The 20,675-nt window shown below is 33.0% G+C and overlaps 1 long non-coding RNA gene across 1 annotated transcript; it reads right to left on the reverse strand.

Moving 5' to 3' along the window:
* Positions 1–4,699: 4,699 nt before the first annotated feature.
* Positions 4,700–14,158, reverse strand: LOC107841554. The gene is made up of 3 exons (XR_001665410.2): positions 13,692–14,158; positions 13,358–13,605; positions 4,700–5,127 (listed from the first exon to the last, which is right to left on the reverse strand). It is a non-coding gene; the product is annotated as an uncharacterized LOC107841554 (long non-coding RNA).
* Between the last annotated feature and the right edge of the window lie 6,517 nt (positions 14,159–20,675).

Genomic DNA, 20,675 nt, shown 5'->3' on the forward strand with positions numbered 1-20,675 from the left:
TTTGGAATTTTTTAGAAAATCCCTAAAAAAGTTTCTATATTCAACGACTTTCTTGAGGTTAAACAGTGAGTCAAACTTCATAGTATTCTATAAAGTAGAGGTATCACCATCGAATGATGATCTCTTCAATTATAATAGAATAGTATTAGTTTTATTTACTGAAAGATTTTTTACCCATCAGAAATAATCACATCCATCATTTTTCTAACATAACAAAATAAAGAATAAAGTAATTACACACATTTTCAATTGAATAACATTAACTTTTTACCTTTGAATTCACACAACTCTAAGACTTATGATCGGAATTTCTTAGAGTCTTCAATGTTTTCATTTTATAATATTGTTAGAATTTATGTAAACCTGGTTCAATTGAATGATGATATGCAGTATGCTTCACATAGATAGGTTGAAACTAGTACTAGTATTTTAGCTGAGGTTGTGGCTATGAAGAAAGGATGTGAGTACTATGTGAAATATCAATTCTACCTCTAATTTTAGAAATTGACTCATTAACTTTGACTAAAATGGTGAAAGAAGAATGGGAGAGCCCTTAGAATACTGTTATGATCATCAGGAGAATAAAAGAGCTTATTAAAGTAGGATTTATATAAGTTCAATACAAATACAAAAAGGGTAACACATTTGTATGTTTTTTTAGATAATTGTTGTTTTAGTTTTGCGGGTACAAAAAGCTTCATCACATTCATGGATATACCAAGGAAGGTAAAAAGCATCTCAATAGTCGAAAAACAACAACTACCACAAGGATAAGAAAAATAAAGAAACAAGCACTAGAATGATTTTAAATATTAGAAGATACATGCAGAAAATACTCCTAAATTTAGAATGTTCAAAATATCGTGGAGATTCAACAAACAACACAGTCAATTTCTGTCTTATACAGATGTAAATTCCACAGATTGTATCACGAATAACAACTTTGATTTTAATTGTAAGCATGCTAGTATGATGTAATTGTTTAAAATAATATGAAAGCAACATTAATCTCTTTAAGATTCAACCTTTTTTAGAGGAATAAACAAGAATATTACACTAGAATGTTATAATTATTCATTAATGTCAGATCTATCCTAGACATAAGCTATTATGACGTCCTATGCTTGGATTCTTACTCCATTGAGAACGATTATATCTCACTTGGTGAGAGATTTGAGTGACTTGAGGTGTAATCATTCCAAAGCTTTAAGTTCGTTTATCTTAGCTCAAAATGGACAAACTGGTACATGCTTCAGATCTATAGTATAGAGTAAGTAATGATCTTTACCTAAGCCATGATGATCTTGCTGAAAAAGAGAAATCCTAGCATCGTGCAGCGGAGATCTTGCTAGAGTTTGCTATGATTCCTTCATTGGACTTTCAATTTCCCACTTTCTCTTTTTCCTTTCACATTAGATTTGTGATTTTTTATTTTTTTTTATTTTTAATTTTCACTTGCTAACTTTGAGTTTGGCCTATTTTTGGTTTAGCCTAATTTTTGTATCATTTTTCAGTAAATGGGCCTTTTGGCCTGTCATTCATATAAAAGAACAAACCTTTCAAATTATTGAGACATAATTATCAACTTTTAAAGCTAAAAGAGATAATATTAATAAAATAATATGATAGACAAATAAGATAATATAAAGTGAATAACAACATGTATTTACTAGTGAAAAAATATATGACTTCTAAACATTAAATAAATCAATTATAAAGTATTAAGATGTGATGAAATGTTACTAAAATTTTTTTTCAAATCATGTGAAATATCTCTCAACCTGTAAAAGAAAATTTGAATTATGAATGATATGCTCATAGTTCGCCTATTTATGGAAAAATAAAAAAAATTAAATCATATTTTATCCACAAATGAGCACACTATATACATGAAATGGGGTTCGCTAGTTTTTGGGTGAACTCCTTCAAAATTTCTTGTTAATTCAGCTAAATGATTTAGAAATTAAAATATCCAAATGGGGTTCATCAATTTTCAGGAGAAGACTTTTACTTTTTCAGTTGCATCTTGCCAGAATTACCAGCAATGAACGAATAATTCGCCCATTTTCGGCTGAACTATCCATTTTGATACATAAGTGAAAGTATTGTCTGTTTTGGTTTTAGTATTGAAAGACTATCCCTTTCAGCTCCAGACTTATAGTTTTCTATTGGCTAATGTGTTACCTTTATTGTATATAAAAAGTTATTTTAATACATTTATAAAGGGTTAGATCCTAATCATTATCAAAGCTACATACTGATATTATTGTGCTCTAATTCTATGTTTTTAACTAATCCTTTATTCTTAAGTATTTCTATACACACGAATTTAGGTCAAGACCAATTGAACATCAACAATCTCAGATTTTTTACAAACACTTGACTGCTTCCCTTAACTCTCTTTACTTTCTATACTAATTTCATTTAGTTTCTTAAAAGTCATATATTAACTACTCATATACAAACTTAACAAGTTAAATTGGGATGAGTGTCCCTGACCTTACTATAAATTTGATTGTACTTTTTTAGTAAATAATTTAGCGCCCACCATGAGGTCAAAATAATTATATGATAGTTTAACTCACTACTCTACCTTCTTATTAGCTTTAATTTAATTTTTAATTAAGAAACTACTCATAACAAATATTAACTAAAATAACAAAATAGTTGATCATGCTAGATTCCGAAATGAGATTGAGGAATCGAGAGGTCTTCAGGAGAATTATAACTCTTGTACTTTGAGTTCTATCTGATCGATTATGAAACTTCATGAATTCTCTAGTCAAGTATCATATCGTTATGATAATTCTTATTCTATGTGATACCTATAGATTTTCTGCAAAGTTTCATGAACATCTATAAAAAAGAATAAACTTTATGCAACACCCTATGTTTTTATAATCCTTCTTTGAACTCTTGATGAAATTATTCGTGAAAGTATTTAAATTTTAGAAATTATATTTATCTTATTTTTATGAATCTTCATATTTTATTAAAATTATCCTCACTGTATGAATCTATCTCTTGATTTATGAACTTATCTCATATTTTATGAGACTGTGTCAGTGCCTATAAGCTTACCTTATTAATTTAAAGAAAATCTTTTTCCATAAAAATTGAAATTTAGTATTTTTGTTTGATTCTAGAGCACAATGGCTCACAAGAACCTATGATCTTTTCATAAAACTAGATAATTTATGTATATATTTTCTAAAATTAATACAGTATTATATGTTGGCACATATGATTCAAGAATGTTAAGCGATGCACATGGTTGAGTGTTGAATTAATTTGGCTATGGATCAACTCCCACTAAATATATTTTTTTCTTTTTTTGTGGAGGTACAGCAATACTCTAAAAATCTTAGATTCGTCTATCCTCTCAAATACGATCTTTTTATGAATTTGTGAATAATGGCTCACCATCATAAAATGTATATGATTTTGAGCATAACGACTCTATAGTATGAATGTATATAATTTTGAGTGTTAGAGCGAGCTAGCATGAAATACATATAATTTTGAGCACAAGGCTCAACAATATAGTTTTTGACTAATTCTAGATATTACATATGATCTCATATATATATATACATATATATATGTGGAGGATTATTTAAAACCAAGAAGGGTATGGGTTTAGATAATACATGTACAAAAATTGTGTATGCCATCATAGGATTTAACACCAAAAGAGGCTTGTTATGGATCCTTATGTTATGTTTCATTCTACACTCCGACAAGGTGTATAAAAGATCTTTCAACAAGGTTAGAGATTAAATATCATGAGTTCGCATGATGTTTATTGATTATAAGAAACTTCCTACCATAAAGACTTAGTATTTTCATTAAGTGTGATTTTGCGAAGTTGCTAATATGTTTTATACTATTTTGCATTTAGATTACTTATTATTCAGTTATTTACTCAAATTATGATTTTAAAGTTCATAAATTTACTTTATATTTTTATCATGGTATTTTGATATACAGATACCTCATAGCTCATGTATTTAGAATTTCTTATGTTTTAGCTATACATTAAAATCACATGATATATTATATATTCTACTTCATACATCAGTTGTGTTGATATATCAAGATGTTATCATACATTTATCTTTTGTTTCATTCAGCTATTTTAAATTCTTGCATTTATGTCATTCTATATTGCATCATTTCATAATGTAGAGTCAGGTACACAGGCACGTGATCAGGCGTACCATTAAGTTCTTTTCTTTCAACTATTGGTTAGCCCTCTCAACTTTCTGGAGGTTAGTTATGTTAGTTTTCATGCTTTAGTTAAATAAATGTATGTCGTAGATGTTATTTCTCAGGGTTTAGAGATTTCTTAGATAATTAGTTGTCAAACTCATGTTGATTAGTTTCAACTTTTGTATCACTAAAAATAAAATTTCAAGTTTTCTTATTAGTGAGTAAGTTATCCTTTCAAAATATCTCTCATGTATTACTACGTCTTTCACATATGCTAGCAGGATATTCATGTCACATGTCAGGTATGGATTCGCTCGAGCCTGCAATGACATTGGGTGCCAGCTATGCCCATGTATAGGCTTGAGATATAACACCTTTATTTCAGCTGATTGAATTTTGCACTACAAATTAGGCATCATGCTCAGATTCTTGGTGTTCATCGAGCAAATTTTTTACAATCATGGTTGGTTGTCCTATATCTTGAAAATTTAAGAAGCAATAAATAGTTTCTATATCACTAATAAAGACAGAGGTTACAATCCAAACCCATCATGAATGGAACCCACATTAACATCCTAGTGGGAGAGCCAACTTTCTCGATGAATCAATCCAGCACTTAGCCAAAAATTAGGCAACTAACCATTTTCATTAAGAAAACTAATAATTTGATACTAAGAAAAAATAATAATGTAGAAAATCTAAAAATCTCCAAGTATAAGAAAGTCATTGTACCAAAACACTAATATGTATCAACAAACGCTATCAACCTAAAAAAATTGAAAATATCTAAGTCTTAAATAACGGACCATAAACTAAATGAAGAATTCATGGCAACTCGGAAGATGTAGCTCGCCGTCGAGTTTAAACACTATCTGAATCACAACTGAGGTCTCAAAACAGTTGTCGAAAGGTGTTCTGCACTCAATAAAAAAAAAGCACATGAAATATTAGTACATAAGAAAACAATGGTATACTAGTAGGAAAACAACGGTAAACTAGTAAGGTTATCGGCCAACCCAAAATGAGAAATATGAATAATCATAACTTAGTAAGACAAGACAACCATGAACACCTACCATGTAACTTTACCTCAAGTTCATAATACTTAACCTTATTCAACGACATGATGGAAATTAGTCTATATAAGTCAACATGGATAACAAATCAAGACAAGACTATAACTACCTACCAAATTCGAAGTCAACAATCATAACTCATAGGATCCAAGAAGTTTACCTTGATTTTTTCTTTTGAAAGATGAAAGTAGAAGCTTGAAGCAATTTCAAAACCCTAGCCTTAAAGAATTTTGATGTGTGCAAGTGATAGACCGAGGGGTGAGTCTTGCCTTATATAAAATTTCAGATGAATTTGGAAAATTTGAATTTTTAGAGGGAGATGGAAGTTTGAGGATTATGGGGCCTAATGTTCAGCTTTTAAGCTTTAAAAAGGAGGGTGGCCTGGTTTTGGGTTGGTTTAGGCATGGGTAGGCCTAATTTTAAATAAAAAAATGAGCCCAAAATTTAGGACACTTACGGCACCACCTATGGGGAGTAGGTGGCATCTACGGCCCATACCTGACCTTGATTTTTGTGCTCTTTCCCTGTCTGATCTTTTTTTTATGACACACCACTTCCTACCCAGTAAGTAGGTTCGTAGATGAAAGTTTAGAAATTCCCAAAAATCCTTAAATTTTTCTTTCGGTGTTAATTGCACGACTTACCTAGCCCTAGTGGTACTTATGAACTCCATGAGTGGGTCAATAAGTCCCCTTACCTGGAATATTTTGAATTAAGTGATGATTTACCATATTCCAAGTTTTTCCTCACGCTATATCCCTAACAAAAGAAAACCAACGTAAATACTAAAATAGTGTATTGCCTCCCTCCCAGCACTTGATTTAACATCACGATATGATATGGCTATGTTAGTTACTAAAATTTTACCAATAAGACCATGGGTTGCCTCCCATGTAGTGCTTGATTTAACATCGTGGCATGACGCGGGTACCTTAATTACTTAGAATGCATCAACGTAACCAAAGGAGTAGCCTCCTAGGTTATCAACACGATGTATAACAAACACCACCCTCATATTGATTGGCTACTTCATGGTTTTGCAAATGTTGAATATGACCTCCTCATTATTTACTCTGAACTTGACCTCCTCTTTTTCTATATCTACCATTGCTCTACCTATGGCCATGAATAGTTTTCCCAAGATTATGGGCATCTCAAAATCAACTTCACAATCTAGGATAGCTATGTCAGCAAGAAAAATAAAGTTATCTACTTTTACTAAAACATCGAATGATATGCCTACGGGTTTCTTCACTGTACGGTCTGCTAATAACAACCACATAATTATAGGTTTTGAAGTGCTCAAGCCTAACTATTTGAACACTACTAACGGCATCAAATTAATGTTGGCTCCCAATTCACACAATACTCTGGCAAACCTGGATGTCCTGATGACGTATGGAATCGTGAATATGCTAGGATCACTCTTCTTTTGAGCTAGAGATCTATAAGTAATTTTACTATAATGGTGCAACCCACCAAAATCCGTAAAACTAACAGATATCGTCTTTGTTACCAACTTCTTCATAAAATTAGTGTACCCATGCATCTTCTTAAGAGTCTCAAGAAGAGGGATATTCAAGCTCAACTCTTTATTATGGCAATGAACTTCTTGAACTTTCCTTATTCTTTCTTCTATTTCTACCTTTGAGGAAAGGGTGGGGAGATCATGGAATTTGCTTTAATACATGCTCATCAACCTTTCTCTTAGCTTTGTCCTTCTCAACATTACCATCAACACTTGTAACCTTTTCCAACTCTACTTTAGATGTCTCATTAACCTCAAAATTATCATTCTTTAGCTCATCAACAGTAGGTATAAGGGGATAAACAGTTGCCTTACCACTTTAAGTGGTGATGGCCAAATAATGATCATTGTTCTTAGGATTCTGCACTGTGTTGCTTGGAAGGGTGATCGATTGTCTTTGATTTAAAGTTATAGCGATTTGTCCAAACTGGTGGTCTAATTACTTTATCACAGTAGCATGTGACTCTACCTTCTAGGTCAATCCTGAGATATCCGTCTTAATCTCCTTAAGGAAATTTTCCTAATTTTCCTGACCCTTTACTAGCTTGTACAACATAGCCTTCATCTTTTATTTAGTGTCACCACTGCCTAGTGGAACATATACACCACCGTTCTCCTTGTAATCATACTTGTATCTCCAATCACCATCCCGCTCTCTATTTCTATCTCTATACCTATCCTCATAATATTCCCGAACTTGGTTTCCTTTCCCCTTGGCTCGAAAACCCACCAACTCTTGATCTAGGTACTTTTTCTTTTCTTCTAATTAGAATCATACTATCTAGAGGCCTTACACCGTGAACCTATTGGATTTACCTTCTCAAAATTCATCATCGCAAACTACTTTGTCAACATCCCAACCTCTGTCCTGAGCTGAGCAACCTCTTGCACCATCATATAATTAACAACTCTATGCTCATTTTTAGAACAAATAGCATAAGTGTCAGTTCCTCTCTCTGCCTCTCGATTATGCCATTCTTGATTGGTGAGAAAGATATGATCTAATATATCTGATGTTGTCTCCTAGAGTAAACGCATGGATGCTTCACTAGTAATAGTCTTTACCATAGCTATTGAACTAGTTTTAAGGGCCCGATAGAAGATCTCAAGCAAGCTCTGCCCTAAAATCCTATGGTTAAGCACCATTATCAACTTCTTTTTGAATTGGAATCATGCCTCATACATTGACTCAGAGTGTAACTGCCTAAAATTATGTATCTCATCCTTCAAATGAAGCATTATGGATGGTGGAATGAAATGACCTAAAAATTTTCTTTGCAACTCATTCCAAGTAGTGATAGATCCTCAAGGAATTTCCCCTAACCACAATTTAGCTTCACCAGTAGAGAAAATAGGAATAACTTGAGTCTCAGTGCTTCTATATTTACCCCAGTATAGTGTATGATGTGAAAATCCTAAAAAAGTTTGTAAGGTCCATGTTTGCATCATCTGTCGGCAAGACTACAAACACACCTTCCAGATTCAAGAGATGGATCATAGAACTAGTAATGTCGAACTCCACATCTAATGGAAAAATAGGAGAAATAATATCTCCTATCTCAATTGGCTCAATGTAACCCAAGTCCTCCTCTGGATTATCATTTGGAGGTAAGTACTAATAGGACAACATCATTTGAGCTCTACCCCTTCTATCTATATCTCAATTTCTGTCGAGGTCTGCTCGATGATCAACTCTTGGTTGTTGTCTCGCCAGCATTGTCTCTAGAGCTACCCTATGAGATTTTGCTTCCCTCCTATGGTTATTAACTACTTTTGATAATAATTGCTCTATTATTTAATCAAAAATGTCTTGAATATCTCTAGGAGGATAGGGAGGAAAATCATTTAGGTTAATCCAAACCCCTTCAAGCTTACTATCTCGTACATGTTTAGTCATCTTACTAGTCAGATTTAGGATTCTCTCTGGTTTAGGACTAAGTGAGAGAAAGGGATTGCCTTTACTCCTTGTGTTAGGCATACACCGGCTTATACCCAACGAAAAATAAAATAACAAAAACTCAAAAGCTTCGACAACTTCAATCAACAATCAAATTGTATTCCCCAACAATGGTGCCAAAATTTTGATATCGCCCAAAGCTACACCTCTAATTAAAGATACAATGGTCGATGCAAAATATAATAACCCAACTCAGGTTGGGGTCAAACCCATAGGGAATACATGGAACTATCTCTCTAGCTTGTTGAAATTACCAGGTAGTACATGAAAGTAAATGGGGGGTTATAGTTGTAATCTTTGAAAAGTAACAAGATATAGAATAATTTTGGTTGTAAATGGTCAAAAACGAACACTAGGCTTGTGTTCCCTATAGATTCTAACTTAGTAGGTTTATCGTGCTCAATCTAACTATCAAACTAATGTGTATGTAGAATATATCAAGTTATGTATCATAAATAGCCTCTCGACACACTTTGGTGAATCTCACTCATCACCTCTTGGTCTAAGAGTGTCACATTACTAACCCTTGCCTTGTGGATCCCAGTTTGAACTATATCCTCTCGATCTTAACTTGATTATATGAAGATAATTATCTTAAGTAGATAAAAATTTTATGTGGTACACGGGAATCCCCCAAAGTAACTTTTATAATAGAGTCTACAGGGTACACGGAAATCCCCTAAGTTATTGGCTAATGACATTGCTTGCAAACTATAGTCGATATGACAATACCACTTCTTATAGACTTGGTTAATAATATAAGGAATTGGTGGCTTGGTTGTGTGCTATAGTTTTAATTAGGGAATAATAACGGGTTGTGATAGCTAACCGTGAAGGCGTGAGTCTAATAGACGAATACTGGAAACTCATGTTTGCCTACGTGAGGATTCATTATTGTGACCATATACTTATGGTGTTGAGCTAGAGAAAAAATATTAGCAAATAAGACTTTTAAGGTTTCATTCCCCAACCAGTTATCATTCCAGAATGAAGTTTTGCTACCATTTTGTACTCTGAGACTTTACATTTAAGTGCCAGCCATAGTACTCTGATAGACCTCTAAAAGGTAACACCATAAGCTGAGTTCACTGTCTTTGTCATCCAGTTATCCACTTCATACTTAGCTTTGATCACCTTGCTCCATAAGCTTTGAGAATCTTGAGAATATCTCCATAACAACTTCAATTTGAGTGCTTTGTTGTGATTCTTCAAATTTCTAATTTCCAGTCTGCCTTGATCCTTGCTAAGAATTACTTCTTTCCACATTATTAGATGATACACATTTTTTTTATTGCCCTGCCATAAAATCTTCCTTCTAATGTTGTCTAATCTTTGAGTGACTCCCACTGGAATGGGAAAAAAAGATATCATATAAGTCGGCATAGAATTCAGGACTGAATTAATCAAAGTGTGTCTCCGACCAAATGACAAGTATTGACACTTCCATCTCAAAAGCTTTTTCTCACATTTGTCTATGACATTGTTCAAGATCCCTGAAGATTTTGATTTTACCCCCAATGGCATGCCAAGATAAGTAGTAGGGAGAGCCCCTACTTCTCCACCTAGAATCATTGGCAAAGCCTCCATGTTTGTTACTTTATTAATTGGGAAAAGATGACTCTTTCTCCAGTAAATATGTAGCCTAAAAATACCTTCAAAAAGGACTAAGATAATTCGTAGAATTCTCAATTGCTGCACATCTACATCATGGAATATCAAGGTATTATCAGCGTATTGGAGATGTGTAATATAATGACCATTCATGGCTATCTCAAAGCCCTTAATCCACCTATTAAGATTCGTGGTTTTGATCATGTTGTTTAGCCCTTCCATGGAAATTATGAACAAAAAAGGGTATATGGGATCACCTTGCCTGAGACCTCTTTAATCTTGGAAAAAACCTTCTGGGAAACCGTTAATAATGACAGAGAATTTGACGATAGAAATGGAAAATTTTATATTCTAGATCCATTTCACTCAAAAGCCCATTTGTTGTAACATTCTAAGCAATGAAATTCCAATTTACATGGTCATATGTTTTCCCAATATCTAGTTTACAAAGAACACCAGGCTTCTTTTGTTTCTATCTTGAGTCCACCGCTTCGTTGGATATTAGAATAGCATCCATTATTTGCCTTCATTTTATAAATGTCATTTGTTGTGAGTCTACCAACTTTTTCATTACCTTTTTTAGTCTCTCAGCAAGTACTTTTGCAATAATCTTATAGATGCTCGTGATAAGACTTATTGGTCTGTAGTCCTTCAACTCCTTTTCACCTTTCTTCTTGGGAATCAAAGCAATGTAAGTTGCATTAAAACTCGTTTCAAAGAAAGCATGAGAATGGAAATTATAGAATACCCCCATGATATCCTGTTTGAGCACCTCCCAACATTTAATAAAGAACCCCATTATGAATCCATCAGGGCTTGGTGCTTTATCCATGGCACACATTTTTAAACATAACTTCTTGTTCTTCAAATTTGCTCTACAATTGATCCTTTTATTCCTCAGTTATTGTTGGACAATCATCAAAGTTGCTTCCAGGCCTCCACTCTTTAGTCTCAGTGTAGAGTTCTTTGTAAAATTCAAAAATCTCATTCTTGATATGCTGTGGCTCTGATATTAATTCATCTCGGATCATTAATTAGTTAATATTGTTATATCTTTTATGGGCATTTGCAGTTTTGTGAAAAGACTTGGTGTTCTTGTCTCCTTTCTTCATCCAAGTGGCCCTTGATCTTTGACTGCACGCCACTTCTTCATACTTCTTTAGTACGAATGCCTTCTCCACTATTTCCTCCTCTGTTAAATTTCTGCTTTCTAGTATCTTGTCGAACACTGCCAACAGATTAAGCAGGTTTGACTTCTGTACTTTCAAATTGCCTTGGTTTCTTTTAATCCACTCCCTCAGTTTTCCTTTCAAAGCTTTCATTTTACAAGCAAAAATGTAATCAGATTTTCGTGAAAAATCAAATGATGTCCACCAACCCTTAACTTTGTCGACAAAGCCATCAGTGTTAAACCACTAATTATTGAACTTGAAGTATGATTTTTTATGGTCCCAATCTCCGCATTGCAACGTAACAGGGACATGATCAAATGTTACTCTCTGCAGAAGAGATTGTCTGTTATTGCTAAACTTTCATCCCACTCTTAGTATATCAAAATTCTGTCAATTCTTGAGGCAGTAGTGTATGTGTAACTTCTATACCAAGTATAAGCACTACCTTCCAGTTGAAGTTAAAGACTACTTCCCAAACCTATTGATCCCATTTTTCTCACATTATTCCTTTTGGGATCTCATCACCATAAGAGATCTCCCTAGTAGATACTTGTGTAAGAGGTCCTTTTCGTCATGTCTAATAGATGCATCCAAGACCCTTTGCTCAGTGGAGATGGCAGGTTCCTTCATGGTTCACAACTTCCGTATAGTTTTTGTCACCTTCCAAATATCGACATCTCAAAGCCTATAGTTGGAGAAACCACTTGCATTAACTATCCCGTATTGATAAAGCTTTCAATGCGATTAACTAGGCCCAACCATCCCTCATTTGGTTTGTTTTCAGGAATAATGATGACTGCACTGGACTGGTCGTTCATCACATTAACAAACAGGAATCTACCAAACTTGTTAAGCTTCAATGACCAAAAGATGTTAATAGAAACCTCCCTAGCTTTCCAAGACTTGAAAGTCTTCCTTCTTACTTCTGATGTTTCCTTCATTCTTCTATATAGCCACCAGAGAGCATCTAGCACTTTCCACCTACTCATACCAATTTCCAAGGAAGACTTAGCTTCTGAAATGTCATAAGACTTGCTCCTGTTCTAAATTAAATTCGATTTTCTATTATTCGGAAAAAAAGGTGTAGGATGAGAGAGGTTTTGATGGTAGAAAACCACCAGAGGTGAGTTCCAAGGCCCAGAAGGGATCTTTTGAAGAGATTCTTGGGAGTAGTGCGTAGGAGCATCCTAAATTTTCTTAGAATCATTTAATTATTTCAGTATATCATCTGAGCACTTATTTAGGACGGCTAGTTTCTTTGGCTGCAAAAAGGAAAGGTTCACATTCTTATTTTTAATTAATTTTATTGTTAGCTTTTGAGGAGTTATTAAGAAGAAGCCAACAAATATGAAAAAATGACCACATTTGTATCTTCTAGGCAAATTTATTTTAAGCCTATTAGTTTATATGGCTTAAAACTCAAGAAAAATGCACAAAGAAAGGGTTCACCTCTCAAATACTAAGGGAAGACACCAACAAAAAATAAGACAGACTACCAAAACATTCAACATTTTACTTAATTTCTTCGTTAGATTTGGGCAAGGCCCCTACCAGGGGGTTAGGTAATTTTTTTCATACTACAAACTTTAGGTAATTTAATTTAACCGAATCTTCATAATGAATCTATTGGTAACCCTTTAGCTTTTCAAAACTAGGAAAATACAGAATGAGGATTCTAGTACCATTGCTTGCAGAACGTATGTGCTAAGTATAGTCTGACCATATATATAAATAGGCCATGAAATTTATCTTGCAAAAAAAAGAAAAATATGTAGTAGTGATAAGAATAAGGATAACATACATTGCTCTGTTGGACCTGCTGGAAGTATTTGGTGAAAGTTTTGTCTTTGGACAAAGCCCAAATGTCATGGCGACTAATATTAAGAGGAGGAGAAATACCACTGGTAGCGGCCTCCATCTGCTGAAGGAAATGGGTGTTGGGAAAGATGTCATGTAACTTCTCCTCTAAATCCTGTCGACATAAAGGAATTTATGTTGTTGTGGTGGCAGTGGCGCTAATTCCTGCATCTTCTCAGAGGTAGTTTTAATCTGATCCAAACAAGAGGAAAAAGTTGACGATGAATGTATTAGATTGGTTAGGAAAAGAGATAGATAAAGATCCAACAATAACATACATGGCTGCTAGTTTCATCATGTCTGGTAGGGATTTTTCCCTCAGCCATCATGCATAGGCATTCAAAGTTAACCTTCCAAGCCTTATCCAAATAATCACGAATAGTGTATACATAGACATGCACATATGAGCATAAGACCAAGCATCCTCAGGATCACAACCATCACGAAGGTAGGCTGATTCAAGAGAGTTAAACCTCTCGTGCCACCATATGATGCTAGCCATGTTGCTGTGGGAAGGAGGAGCTCCAATTGCTGAATTCTTAGTAGAGCTAGGCTCCTCGTCAATATCCATGGCTCACCCATCACCTGAAGACATCCAAACCTTCATGATTTTTTTCAACAACCTTACAATACCAACCAGATTTAACAGGATAATCAGCCAAATTTCTGCAATATCAACCACTACACTAAGAAAAACTAATAAACACTGTTTAATTTAGGGCTAAACCAGTCCGCCTAGAAACCCGAGAAAAATTAGTTCTCCCAAGTCTTTAATTAAAAATGGGGATTAGTGGGTCCCACAATGTGTCCAAGTTAAAAAAATAAAGTTACTTGAACAATTAAGACAGTTATTCGATAACTGAATTAATTGTTAACTTCGCACAGTTGTCAAACAACTTCGCACAGTTGTCGAATAACTTTGATAGTTATTGAACAACTTTGCAAAGTAGTTAAACAACTATCAAAATTGTTCTACAATTTTACAGAGTTGTTGGAACGAAAAGATTTAACAAAAAAAAAAAGCTGAAAAAATTCTATCCCTTACCATTAATTCTTAAAACTTGAAGGACCTCACTTAATTGAAAAACTTGTTTCTCCCTTTTAATTCAAAGTACTCATAAACCCCTAAATTTTAGACCCTTTCTTATTCCGGGGAAATTACATGAGGAATACATTTCATCATCAAAATTAGCTATAAGCAATGATTTTTGGGTTTACCAAAAATTAGCGTCAAAAACTTACCAAAAGTCCATATCCTCGCGTGCAATGACCAAATCAATACCCCCAAAAATTTTAGCACATCCAATAATCAAAATATGTTTAATTTTTTGTTTTTAAAAATTTCTATTTATTTGTATTTCATTTCAATTCAAAGTATGACTCTCAGAGCATAGCCATGCTAATCCCTATTACATCTTTTGTTTTTTCACTATTCTTATTATTATTACTTTTCCTTATCTTAGATTGTTCTATTTTGAGCCGGAGTCTATCAAAAATAGCCTTTCTATCTCACATTTGAGATAGTGATATGAACTGCGTATAGGACTCCACTTGGTGAAAATATACATTTGAGATAGTGGTATGGACTGCGTACACTTACCCTCCTCATACCCCACTTAGTGAAAATATATTGGATATGTTGTTGTTGTTGAAAAACTTCAATTTCTACAACACCACCAAAACTTTCTAAAGCATTTTCAAAGTTACAAGTCAAAAATGTAGAAATGGAGTAAATTCCATCTTTAGTTACTTAGTTTTGTGTTTATTACACAAAAGTCATAATCTTTCATTTACTATACAAAAGTTATTTTACTTTACTTCGGCCTTCACAAGAGATACTATGGCCGAATTTTACAATAACCCCACCGAAAAAATGATGTGGAAACCTTAATTAGTTTTTAATTTTAATTTAAGAGAACATAATATATTTTCCATATCTTGTCCCTTTTTATATGTGCTCAACCCAATTTTTCTTATGAATTATATAACGGAAGAAAATCGATTTCCTAATAGATTAGGCTACCTAATCAAGATTATTTTCATAAAAAGAATTTGGTTGATATTTTTTTGAAATATTTCATAATATTGCATTCGTCTGCCAAAAAGGTGCATCAACAAAAATTAATAAACAAGATAAATTTTTCAAAACGCATTAAACAAAAAGAGACGTATAATATTATTATTTTTAAAATTATTTTAATTCCTTGAAGATAAATCAACATGATAAAGATAGTTTTAAAATAAAACTTTTTAAATTTTATCATCAAATAAGTATTGTCAAAATTTGTACATATAATGTTATTGACAGTTTTGTTATTAAAAGTCATAAAATGTAATTAATTTAATACATAAAATAAATTATTGGATATTTAATTTTTATACTTATCAACTGAATTAATTAAACAATATGTAATTTATTAGAAACTGAATATTATAATGAAAACTTTTAAGAGAACTAACCGATTAGTCAGAAATTAAAAGAACGAAGACAAACTCAATAAAAATAGAGTAGTTTATCATATTATTACGATATACCGAACGCAAATGCCCAAGTGACAAGAAAAGAAATAAATAAAAAATTAATTTTATCAACTAATGTTACAATTTTAGAGGGAGAAAGTAACTTTATCAACAACATGTCACAATTTTAGAAAGAGAAAAGTAACTTTATTAACTACATGTCATAATTTTCGATGAGAAAAGTAATTTATCAATCACATGTCACAATTTTAGAGGATTTTATAAAAATTAAAATTACCATAATCTTAATAACTACATGTCATAATTTTAGAGGAGAAAAATAATATGTGTCTCCATTTTAGAGGATTTTAAGAAAATTAAAACTACAATAGTGTCATTGTGAGGACTACCAAATTTTGTGTATCCTCCCTTATATATAAAGATAATTTTAGTTTCATAAAATATAAACCAATTTTTTGTTATGAAAATAGTCTTTACTAGGTAGCCTAATCTGTTATGAAATTTGTATTCTTCCGTTATATAATTCATAAATAAAATTGGGTTGAGCACATATAAAAAGGGTAAAGATATGGGTACTATAGTATATTCTCTTAAAATAAAATTAAGAACTAATTAATGTTGTCACATCATTTTTACGGTGGGACTATTGTAAAATCCAACCATAGTGACTTTTCTGAATGTCGGAGCAAAGTGAAATGACTTTTGTGTAATGAACGAAAGAAAAGTGAATTTTGTGTAATGGAAATAAAGCTAAGTGACCATAGATGGAATTTATTTTGTAGAAATAGTACAATTGTTGTTGTAAAATTTATTTATTATTATCAAGATTGATGGTACAAGCCAAAATACAAATTAAAAAATTAAAATCCTAAATTATAATGACATGTTTAAAAAGGCTGCTTGAATATAACAAAGCTTAACTCCAAGTTACTATTATCATCAAGCGAGTGTTCCCTATGAAGGAAAAAAAGTATTTTTCGTTTTCATGATTGGTTTAGCTTAAATATGTTTGAAAAATATTTCAAATATACTTATTTTCCTCAAATTTAAAGAAAATAATGAAATCAGAATTGAGAGTTTGATCTCGAGTTGAGGTCAAAAGATCCTGGATCGGTATCTACAATCAGGTGTTAAGTTTGAGAATCACGGTTGAGTCTAGAGTCGAGTTCGTGTCGAAGTTGGATCCGGGGTCTAGGGCCTTGAGTTTTGGTCAGGAATGGGGGTCAGGTTTTAGGTTTTAAAGTTGGCTCAACATTGAGTCACGAGTTGGGGTACAAATTCGGATCGGGTCAAGAATCAGTATCTTAGGTTATGTGTCGAATCGGGGTCAAGAGTAGGGTTTTGGAATTTGAGTTAAGCCCGGGCCTCATGGGTGTGCTAATACTATTACAATTAATCCCATATACATTGATATCATTCTATTATTTATTATTCCTTTTAATGATTTTGGATTAACTAGATTCGTTGTTGCTATATTCTTTGCTATAGCTGATAATTGTTCTCTTTAATGTATATATAGTTGGTTATCTTTAGAGAAATATTTTGTTTCATACAATGTCCTAGGATTAAGAAATTTTAACTGGTTTTGTTGAAATTTTTTTAAATCTTTATCTATGTCTATTACCTGATTTAATTCTTTGCTTTGCTGGTCGTCTTGTTTATTGCGTGATAATATTCTTGTTATAAGGTTATTTCCTATCCTATTATCTGAAAAACTTACTCTTGGTATTTCTTCGACTGTTCTTGTCCTACCTAAAAGAAAGTCCATTGTTGAGGTTTTCTAGTTATTTTTGGTCTCTCTTTGTGTGGAGTTATTTCAATTTTTTTTAATTGGGATATTAATTTGTCTACTTCAGCGTTCTTGGTTGGTCAATTATATTTGCCTTTCCCTTAATAATTTTGTCTATTTTTGTGTTTAATTCTAACAGTAATGTTATTATAGTATTATTTTGTATAATAATAACTTGGTTTGACTTACTTTGGGGCAAGTAGTCTGATAATATCTGCGGATAAATTTGATGCAAGATTTAAGGCCTTTGCATAAATTGGGCAACAAAGGAATAAAATCAATAATAATAAATCCAGAAGAATACGCAGGGTTAGAATGGAACCTAGAAAAATTCAAAGGTATTTGCAGCAGAATCCTATTTAATGTATACTAACACTAAAGGAGAAAAATATATAAAATTTATCGATTATAATTATACCATGCAAAAAGAGCTAGGGGATGAAACAGAGACAGTCGTGGAAGTAGAAGGTTCTTTAATGAATATAGAAATAATGTAGGTAGGACATGAAGTAGATGAGGCCTTAGAAGAAGCAACAAAACTATACAAAGAAAATAATGATATAACATTTAAATGCAGGGGATGCAGGATAGGAAGAATGAATCTAATGGAGACTGAAAAACATTTTAAAACATATGAATTTAGAATAGACAACCTAGGATATAGAGAACAATATCATTTACCGATAAAATTAGATAACCTTGACAACCTTATACAGAAAACTTAAGATAGTGATGAAGAAGTAGAGTTAAATTCAATTATAAGCCAAAAAGAATTCATGGAATCAACTAGTTCAAGACCTTTCCAAAGAACAATTGTCACGACCTAAGCCTAGGCCCTGGCAGCGATGAGTATCCTGAACCATGAAGGCCCGAGTGCCCTATTCTATTTGGCAACCATACACAACGTTCATACAATATTAAGATATGCAGAATATTAACATACGGAAACATGGTCAATCTCATAACTCGACTGAACAAATACGAAAGGAAATTCATAACATTCAAAACACATGACACTAGTCTGTGAAATCTCTAACAATACGAGAACCAACATATGTCTAAAAACTGGGACAAGGCCCCCAGTCGGACCATAAATCAAATAAAATAACAATGACTTATAATTAGGCCTTCCAAAATAAGAGAGACTCATCAACTGCAACTAATTGCCAAAAAACTCTACTGCTTAACTGGACCCCAGTACTGTGCCTCAGATCTTGAAATATAGGGGGTCAATACAATTGTACTGGCATGTGAAATAGTCCAAAAATATCATTTTTATTTCATAAAATAGATGGGAGCATTTTAGAAAATATTACACATAAAATGTGTAAAATGCAAGGGCATAAATTTAAAATTTTCGAATGCTTTCTGGAAATCAAGACTCACACTTTATCTTAATCCTGAGATAGATGGTACACTCTACAGTTCTACAATCCTACGGTCTATATGAAATTCGCCCTTAACTCGGTGGCCAAGCCCCCAATCCAAGTGTGCCGCAAGGATTAGAGTCCTAATAACTATTCTAGTATACCAGTGTCTCAAGGACAAGTATACATTGGTATTAGCCAATCATATCACCCGAAATAGTAAACTTGGTTTTCAGCAATGAGCCCTTACACTCAAACGCCTACTTCGGGTAACCATCTACCTCTCTTTAGGCCCAATTTTTACTTCTTTAAACAGCATGCTTCATATACAAAATCATTTGATGCTTAAAAACCTAGGGGCATATAATCACCAGGTATCATTATACCAAGACTTGTAAATCATTCATATTGTATTAATTTCATAGCCTATCTCATTCAAAACATATAAATGACCATCAAAGGATTATAACATCATAAGAGAATCATTATTTTGAAGCCTTATGAAATCTTTATGAAAATTCTGTCTTTTCTCAATCCTCAAACATGCGGTGGCCATGTTAATTATTCATTAGCATATAGTTCTTCTTTTAAATACAATGATGATAGTTATGGTAAGAAAACTTCCCCTCATCATCTAATAAAACATGTAAACACCATGATGTTAGAAAACTAACTTTCAAACATTAGCTCATGCATTAAAAATTATTCACAAAGCAAATCGAACCCATAATTCATATCAAGAGAGGGAATTGATCGTTCATGCTCCCAATTAAACCTTCCAAATTATAATTCTATTTCCACTGAAAGAGTTCAACACAATGCATACATTTTCATCAAAAATATCTTTATGACATGTTTTTTGAAACAATGCTCAGAAACCCTCAATTTGTAACATTACTGTAAATCATTATTCTTGATAAAACGATAAAGTTCATGCCCATGGGTTTAGGGATAGTCCCACATACCTTAGATTACTTAGTTCGAAGGATAGAACCCGAATCTTGATTTGTTTCTTGGAAATCTTGTCTTAAAAGCTTAATTCTTGATATTTGGGGCTCTAGGGTTTTCTTGAAGAGGAAAAAGAACAAATGATGTAACAATTTCTCTTTGAAGGCTTCAAGCTTGTGTTTTGGATGATTTTTGGGTGAGGTAAATGACCCTATTTCCCTCCAATACGTGAAATCAGAAGATGGAAAATAAGGGAACATGTTGTAGAGCGTGCGTCGCATGCTCTACCGCAGGCTCCCTCAGAGGTGGACTGGAGCGTGCGCCGCATGCTAATCGCGGGCAGCTACTGTTTTGGACTTCCAAACGTGCCTTTACGTTTGTCCGAAAATTCCAAAACTTACCCGAAATGTACCTTTGACACCCCCAATCATGAATCAACTTAAAAATCATTATTCTAAGGCAGGGAAGGTCAAAAATAAAATCATCAAAGTTTAGAAGCTTAAAATGTGACCAAGTCCTTTTTAACAACTAAAAAAATTTCAAGTTGTTAGCTCTTTAAGCATACTACTAAGTGTGGTATTAAGTCAAGATTTTTATGGGGTGTTACTTTATCCCCCCTTGGAATCATATGTCCCCAAATGATGACTTAGGAAACAGATAAATATGATTTCAAGCAA

The sequence above is a fragment of the Capsicum annuum genome, chromosome 1 (genome assembly GCF_002878395.1).
Source record: "Capsicum annuum cultivar UCD-10X-F1 chromosome 1, UCD10Xv1.1, whole genome shotgun sequence".
Lineage (NCBI taxonomy): Eukaryota > Viridiplantae > Streptophyta > Magnoliopsida > Solanales > Solanaceae > Capsicum > Capsicum annuum.